This window comes from Akebia trifoliata, chromosome 12 (genome assembly GCF_017979445.1).
Source record: "Akebia trifoliata isolate Shusen 1 chromosome 12, ASM1797944v1, whole genome shotgun sequence".
In the NCBI taxonomy this organism is placed as follows: Eukaryota; Viridiplantae; Streptophyta; class Magnoliopsida; order Ranunculales; family Lardizabalaceae; genus Akebia; species Akebia trifoliata.
This window is the reverse complement of record NC_141386.1, coordinates 33,807,169-33,816,219: the sequence shown is the minus strand read 5'-3', so window position 1 is coordinate 33,816,219 and position 9,051 is coordinate 33,807,169. Positions and strand designations below refer to the sequence as shown.

The following is a 9,051-nucleotide window of genomic DNA, read 5'->3' as shown; positions in this document are numbered from 1 at the left end:
GACCTGACAAGAATTGAGATACGCTAAAAGCCCACCCAGATCAATCATATCTAGTGGTGAGATTATTAGTTCACTACAACAAAAATGGAAATTAGAAACGGTTTATAACCGTTCCTAAATGGCTATGAAACGGTTGAACGACCGTCTCTAATCAAGGCGTCGTTAATGAATTTAAACGGTTAGAAGCCGTTCTATATGTCAGGATTTGGAACGGTTACAAACCGTTCCAAAATCTCGGAATTTGGAACGGCTTACAATCGTTATAAATCTAAATGCACACAAAAAAAAAAATATACCTTAGACATCGATTAAAATCCGATGTCTATAAGACTGATGTCCTAAGTTGAGACTTTAGACATCGATTACAAACCGATATTTAAAATTATCACAAACCGATATCTAAACTTAAAAAAAAAAAAAAAAAGATATATGCCAATATGGATGGGATTTGACAAAAAAATGTGGATGCAATATTTTAGAGCATAGATAAAACTTACTAGGCCTATGGATCTCTGCAACCCTATTTGCACAAGCTCGACCAAAAACAACAATGTCAAGCAAAGAATTTGCACCAAGACGATTGGTGCCGTGAACTGACGCACACGCTGCCTCCCTAGCAGCCATTAGTCCAGGAACAGTTGCATCAGATAAATATCACCTAATTAAGCTTCACCTTATGATACTCCCCCAGCATCAGCCATTAGTCTTCACCACATCGAGTGGAATCGTCAATGCAGTAGTCAAAGCCCCAGCAGCAGCCCCAGCCGTGGCATGAACCACCAACTGCTCATTGCTCACATTCACCAAGTTAGAAATATCTCAAGAAACAATAAAACAATAGAAATAGTGGAAGGGCAGTTATCAAAGCAACAACATATTCGTAGCTCTTATTGCTTTACATGCATATGCTCTACGATAGAAGTCACAAGAAAAAGTGATAACAGTCATAAACAACTCTTAAACTGTGCATTCTTTCCTTACACACTACAATATATACTCATCAAAATCTAGGGTCCTATGTTGAAGGAAATGACCTTTCTTTCCTTAAGCTCAATCTGAGAGTAATAATTAATGAAAGGCTCAGACCTTACCATACAATGGGTTGAGTACTTAAATCTTTCAGGTCAGAACTTGAAGAAATTAAAGCAGATGATCACCTACTACAACCATCCAATTTGTAAATATGTATCTAGAGGTTTGCTTTTAATTGTTAGGTTGATTTATATAGGCATTAGAAGAGACTAAAATGTTGGTTACCTCCTGGTTCCAATTGGTTTTCCAAATGACTATCAAGAGATCAAGGTCTGTAGAGCAGTTCCACAAAGTATGCCAGCCCAGATTCCCTACAACCATAGCACTACACATTAGTATAGAACTTGATATGCTCCAAAAACTTTCAATTGTTATATTATCCGAAAGCAAATGTGGCAATGAAAGTGAGATTTACCTCAACTCCCCAGTTCAATTTGTAGCCTAGAAAGAACCCAAAAGGGAGCCCAAAAACATAGTAACAAGCTAAGTTAATATAAGCCACCAGTGTGTAACATACCTGTTCAAGCGGTAATTAATGGCAGTCAAGTCTTTGGAAGGGCTTTGGTATGCATGAGTACTCTCTCTCCAACACCTGCGTAGAAGCTTCGAGAGCTACTGTTTGAGATTAAAGCATCCATCTGCACACATATTTTAACAGTCATTACAGATACCAACCTAACACAACAATGGAACCAAACTTAAAATGCAGTCATCTTTTATAGACCACACATATATTATTCAGAAAATTGGATAATTAGAAATCTGTGAAAACAAGGTCATGATCAAGCAACGGATGTGTATACGATTTGGGACTCCATTTAAAAAAAAAAAAAAAATTATGACCTTCAGTTTCATTCGGTGAACTACAATCTTGACCCACAAAAGTTTTTTTTTATTATATTCAGCTGAAAAGTCTCCAAAAGAATAAATCCTCTCGAACATTCTTTATTAAAACTACTACATTTTTCTATAGGTGAATAATTCCAACTTCTGTATCTCAAGAATAACTAATATCGGATAAGCATTCATATTGCAACAGAGTCAACCCTTGAGGATCTAAGAACTTGTATGTGCTTCAATTCTTTATTAGTTTTTCCTAGCCAAAGTGGAGAAATATCTCACTTCCCCTTCATTAAAGATGTTTCTTAGTTTTACTTAATACTTGCTAAAAAACGCTTCTTAATTTTGACTTTTGAATGAGTAATATAACTGCTCATAGGCAATGTCATTCCAAACTAACTTGCTCCACATGGAAATGTTCTCTAGATCTTTAGATTATCCTCCGTAAGATAGTAAGTATTTGTGTTCCCTTTTGTGGGGATAAAGCGTGCACATCCTACACTTGTCGTACATTGGTACCATTTAGTCTAACATGCTTAGAATATGTAAAAAATAAAAATAAAAATCTGGTCGATATGTCGGTTAAAGAAAAGCACAGTTTGCTGACAAAGGATTCTTTTAATAAGACAGTAAACAGTCTCCCTCAGTTCTTGAGACAGTTTTAGCCTTTCAACCAAGCCATTGATTCTGACAGTACCCAACTTGACAATCTATGAAGTCAACAAGATGCAGAATTAAAAACTAACTAGGAAATAAAAGAGGTACCTATAGCTGCATAGATGGGGAACTAGCAGTTGTGGGTCACATCATTGATGGGACCCACTGAGGAAATCTTCCACACCAGAACTCGACCCATTCGAGTGTAACCATCCAAGCTATACAGTTTTCTTCTTGATTATTCGCCATATATTTCCAATCATCCAGAAGAAAGCTATATTGATTAGATGGTTTCGAATTATGATTACTCTACAAGATTAACCTTTGGCAAAGATCTCATAAATGAGATCAGCCAAATGGACTACGGTCTACGTGATGAAACCTTAGATTCCTTGTAGTGCTAAAACAATGAGAAGCTGCTTTCAAAAGTTTCCCCTCGGCGCATGTTTCCCCTCCTCCTCCAGGATTTGGTCGTGTTGGGCTGAAAATGTTCACCCAAATGCAGATGTTATCATGGCAGAACAAAGAATATAGTAACATTGGCTAATGGATAGCTTTATTTCCATACAAAATTATCAAAGTACCTGGAAAAGGCAGACTGCAGAGTAGGTGGTGGTAACTTTGGTTTCGGACTGTTAAAGGCCACTAGGCGATCCTTCACCGGCGATGCAAAGGAATTACGTTCTATCAATACACTCTATAATCACCACACACTCTCTTTGGAGACCGGATATCTCCATTCTGACCTAAAGTTGAATTGAAGGATTGAAAAAATTTTAAATTAGAATACTTGAAGTCTGAATAGAAAAAGCAACATCCAAGATCTACCATCAACTGCCATACATGCTTTGATAAAATGCAATAATAAAGATTGAAAATCAATGCTAAATTGAGCTCGGAAAACTTGGAAAATCGAATTGAAGATTATTATGCTCTGCACAATCATGTACATTAACTTAGAATCATATTTCAGTAACTTTAGCTGGAAATAGACAACCATTCATAACCTGATGAAGTCTCTTGCTTGTGCAAAGTGGGCAAAGGTGGCAAGCCTCCATAGGAAATGTTATTATGATTTTCAATGGAATCCAACGATGGCATTGGTTCTGCTAAAGACAAGGCCAATCAGTGTTTCCAAGGAAGTTCTCACAGATGCCATAAAACAAAATTTGATTTCAGTGGAACCTATGCACAATCACTTATTTGAAAACATTGGTACAACTTCCATGACAACTATATCCATGCAATAACAACAAAAAATATCCCTACAAAGCAAGAAGAAAGACAAATGAATACAAACCCCCAGCATATAAAATGTTTACATCAGTTAGAGATTGCAAAACTAATAAACATATGTATATATATAATTCTCACGAAGAAAATATATAAATAAGCACCTGCCCTGGCCCCAGGAGGTTGAAGTGCATACAGACCCCCAGCATCACCATAACCAGACTGTTGCACAAAACAAACAGAAAGAGACATAGATACTTTAGCAGAGAAGGTCTGAGGAACAAACATTAAAATGATAACCCATAAAGCTTGTAAAGAAAGAAAAAAAGGTTGATGATGAGAACTGCATAGAAAACTTGGGAAATACAATGAAACAAGGGGACATACATACTTGTGATTATGGACTCGCTGGTAATTTAATAAACGGTTCACTCTTATTGATTATGGACCTTGTTTCTAAGTGCTTATTTGCTTCTAGCTGAAGAATTGGCATTCGATTGATACCCACACCTGGATTTTCGTTTGTTGCGATGGGAGTGGTTGAACTCACAATACCTTTTCCTCTGGCCCTGGCAGGGCTAGCCTCTCACTGTATCCCAACTTGGTTCATTAGTCATCTAAATTATGAGACTATATCATGTATGCCAAGAAACAAATTCATTATAAGCTCTCTATAATGTCACACTATTAGTATCACAATATGGTGATGACCCTCAAACAGTAAATATGGACATAAAAGAGTTTTAAGATTCTCCCAACACTAATAAATACAAGCAACAATCACACAAGTCTATGTACCAGTAGTAAGTTCTCATCGCATACCCTCCATCCATGAACCAACCCTCTCAATTGTGGTGATTCCTTACCTATGCTTCAAGATTATCAACTTTGAATTGTACTCCTGCCAGTTCAAGTGACACTATTTTCATTATGGAGAAACCATATTTCTTTGATGTATGAGAAAAATTTAACAACAATGCCTTCTTTATTTTTCATGCTAAAGTTCCTAACATGCTTATTTCTATTTTTTAAGCATTCAGAGATCGAGCCCCCACTACAGTTACGTCATTTCCAGACACCATAGAATAGTTGAAATGAACTTACCCACGAAGTCCCAAGTATCAAAGTTAATATTGCTTCGGTTTTCAGTTTTGGACATCACGTTAAAGAAAAATAATCAAATTATGTTTCATCAAATTCAACTCTAAAAAATAACTGGTTTATAAATTTCCCAATCCTAATATATTTCAGCTTTTACCAAAGCTTACCTAATAACTGGCATAGAGGCAGGTGCTTTGCACATGAACAAAACTCGAAATATTTTTGGTCTACTCACTCTTTTTGGAACCTTCAAGCTATTTGGTCTTCTACCTCAATCTGAACCTGAGTCAGATTCAGAGAATCATTGGAGCAACAATTGGATATAATTTCATAGGCAATAGTAAACATTCTATTTTCAGTCTCCACAATTATAATGAATCTGCCATCTTAATTACTGGTATATGTATATGATATTCTAATCAGTCAGATGTGGTGAAAAAGATCTTAGAGATATTCACACTCTATAAGTAGTAAAACCAACCATTATAAACATCGTACAAGTCAATTTTATTCTTCAAAGCATAAGAAAAGCTCATAAACAAAATTAAGGTCACAAAAGAAGAAAAAGAAGCTCATGTGAGATGACTTGAAATGAGAAAAAAATTGTAACTTATTGATCAAAAAAGACGATGTAAGATGGTTGCCAAAAAAATGAAGAACAAAGAAGACTTGTTCTTCTTTACCTCCCTCATCGGGCAAATCTGAAGTCCAAAGTGTGAGATTGTCCCTAAGAAGCTGCATTATGATGGTGCTGTCCTTATAAGATTCTTCGTTGAGGGCATCGAGTTCTGCAATAGCCTCATCAAATGCTTGTTTGGCAAGGTGGCATGCCCTGCATTGTAAGAAACCTTGAAGTGATAAGATGATCTAACGGGTAATCATTATTGATTAAAAGTAAGAAATTTAATAGAGTTCAATTATTATTATTATTATTTTAAATTTGAATTAAAAAATAGAAATGAAGGCAAAAGCAAAAGTTTTAAAAATAGAAATCCAAATTAAATACACAAAGGAAAACATAGAGAAGCTTGCAAACCTTTTGGGTGAGTTCAATATCTCATAGTAAAAAACAGAGAAGTTGAGGGCTAAACCAAGTCTGATTGGGTGAGTTGGTGGGAGATCTGCTGAAGCAGTGCTAGTGGCAGCCTACATCAGCACAAACAATTCCGTAACCACTCTCATTTCCACTTGTAAAGTTTGAAAAATTACAAAGAACGTAAATAATATATATATATATATATATATATATATAAGAGACCTCATAGGCCTTGAGTGACTGATCTGCCACTTCTTTACGTTCATTCCCTGTTTTAAATTCGGCCAAATATCAAAAATAGTTCCCCTTCCTAGACAAGAGAACCAAGATTGAAATTAGCCTGAAAAATACTTGTTATGATAGAAAATCAAAACCAGGGCAATTTTCATATATCAGGTTTTGGATTTATATATTTGTCGGTGTTATAGGAGAGAAATCGAAATGGGAAACTCGGGTTCGAGGTAGGGGAGATCTGAAAGAGCCAAAGAGGTATCATTTGGATACACGTGTATCTAATCATAATACAAGCTTATAACAAATCCAACATTTATAGCATTGAAATGTTGTTCACATTCTGAAACAAATTGAAATTAAGTCAAGGTACTCCAAACAAATATGAGGAAGTAAATGATTGAATTTACAAGTCATACTAACAGGGCATCTAACCTATAAACAAATGTTAGAATAAAAAATATAAGTACATAGCAAAGGAATATCTATAGATGGAAGGGTTTAATGACCAAAGACAAAAAGACTAGGACTAGAAGTTAGCTACTCCCACAACAGTAAGACTAGGACTAGAAGTTACTCACTAACTCACAAATTACTTATGCTACGCCTACCAAATTAAAGAAAAGAGGGAAAACTCTTAAGAGTTGCTCCCACAACAATAAGACTAAGACTAGAAGTTAGTTACTCCCACGACAGTAAGACTAAGACTAGAAGTTACTCACTCATTGCAGATTTGTAAAAGTAGACTCATCCACATAAAACCTTAATTTGGATGCTTCATCTTCTGTAGTGATATAAGTCGCATACTTAGATCAAGCATAATGAATTTTAATATAAACTAAAGCTAATATTCAAACACTAGTGAGAAATTATCATCATTGTTGAAAAAAAAAAGAGGATAACTATAACAATCCTCATCCCCATATTGCTACTTCGGACAAAAGGCATCGAAAGTTGGCTACTTTTTAGGATAAAAATTATATTCTATTCTACACAATAACGAAATTCAAATATATTTGGATAATAATGATAATGATTACCAATGAAGCCTTAAATGGCCTAAAAAAATCCAACAGAATTTTATTGTTGAAGGGTCATAGAAACATGTAATTCCAATGTAGAAATGGTAACACAGTCCTTAAATGATTGTCTGACTTGGCAAATACAATACTAACTATTGACAATCTTACATGTCACTGTATGATTCAATTAATTTTTGTTTCATATTCAAATCATTTTGGGAGTCAAGTCAATCATACCTTAATCCACAGAAACGGAAGGACTCTACAACACTTACTATCTTTTGCAGCTTGTTGGGACCTTTGGAAGGAAAGGAATTCTTAAGCATTCGATGGGAAGGAACATTCTTCAAGAACTTCTATATTAGTATTTTGAGTATTTTGTTCTTTTGGGGAGTTGTTCGAGGGGTTCAATAGGTGTCTTCTTTTTCTAAGTAGAGAAGTATATGGTTTCCTATAGTTCGCAACGGGTGCAGAAGTGTCAACCAATTAGGTAATGAACGTATTTCTGCAGAAAAACCAGGAAATCAGGCCCTTGTCATATATAAGAAGAGTAACTATATTCTTGACCAGATACATGGAGTGGTTTGTGCCCATGTGTTAAGCTGTTGATTGTAAATTTTGATCACTCACAAAGGAATTAGAATGAAACAAATGACTGCACAGAACATAAACACATCTCAAGACATCATCTTTAATCTTAGTATTTTGAATCATCTCAGCAACCATCGAGACCAAGATGACTCTGACAGCATGTAGACTAATATAAGAAGCTAAAATCACAAAATCTCATTTTATATAGCTCACAAATATTTAAATTCTGAAAAATCAATTACATATATAACCATTCTATACTGGTCGAGTCTTTCAAATTCTTGGACAAGATGACTAGTGTTTTGGACCAGTCATTAGGATGGCTGATTCATAGTAGAAATCTCGCTTGGACGCCTCAAAAGTCAGAGATCACTCGTCTAAGCTGTCTCCAAAATGTTGGATCATGGATTATGATCTATACTAAGTCCTCTATAGAATTGTACCAACCACACATAAAGAAATTCTTCAAAAATTAAAATAAAATTCAGATCAAAGAAGAATCTGAATTAAAATAAATATACCTGACTTTAAAATTAAATTAAAATTCAGATCAAATAATAGCATTACATACCTTTCAATTTGAATAATCCCAAATGTTGTTAAAGAGAGATCGAAAGAGATGTTTCAGATTTTTGGGGAGTTCTTCTCCGATTGATAGAGAGAGAGAGAGAGAGAAGTTTAAGATTTTGGGGGTTTTCGAGTTCTCCGACTGAGAGAGAGAGAGAGATATATGAAGGCAACGAATTAAAGAGGGAAGATATTGAGAGGTCGTTCGAGGGAGCGACTGAGAGAGAGAGATGAGATCTGAGAGAGCGACTGGGAGATCGAGAGATGAGATTGAGAGAGAGAGAGAGAGAGCTCGATCGAGGGAGCTACTGAGAGAGAGAGAGAGAGAGAGAGAGCTCGATCGAGGGAGCTACTGTGAGAGAGAGAGAGAGAGATCGAGAGAGAGAGAGAGCTCGATCGAGGGAGCGGCTGAGAGAGAGAATGAGACTGTGAGAGATGTTCGTTCCAATACGGTGATTGGGGCGTTTAAACTACGAATAAAACGGTTTTATAAAGTAAAACGGTTTAATACCGTTTTTAAAAAAAAACGGCTTAATACCGTTTTAGACGTCTGTTCCTATTTGGCAATTTTTTTTGGTAGTGGTTAATAATAACCAGTTAACTACCTTAACAGCTTGATCTAATTCTAATGATGATTTGGTGCATTTACATATATCATAATACAATACATTAACTGATTCTCTAACACCCATCCACAACCGGATGGTCCTGCGAATAAAGAACTTGCAATCGATTACATTA

General features: G+C 35.6%; 1 long non-coding RNA gene across 7 annotated transcripts; it reads right to left on the bottom strand.

The window, feature by feature from the left end:
* Positions 1-401: 401 nt before the first annotated feature.
* Positions 402-8,634, bottom strand: LOC147389736 (uncharacterized). Of its 7 annotated transcripts, XR_015170869.1 has the most exons (9): positions 8,315-8,634; positions 7,428-7,657; positions 6,122-6,209; positions 5,900-6,009; positions 5,547-5,695; positions 4,154-4,351; positions 3,927-3,984; positions 3,114-3,275; positions 1,722-3,010 (listed from the first exon to the last, which is right to left on the bottom strand). It is a non-coding gene; the product is annotated as an uncharacterized LOC147389736 (long non-coding RNA). The 7 variants fall into 7 exon arrangements; XR_015170866.1 differs by lacking the exon at positions 7,428-7,657 and having other exon boundaries at positions 8,315-8,626; XR_015170867.1 differs by lacking the exon at positions 7,428-7,657 and having other exon boundaries at positions 4,212-4,351; positions 8,315-8,623.
* Positions 8,635-9,051: the final 417 nt, after the last annotated feature.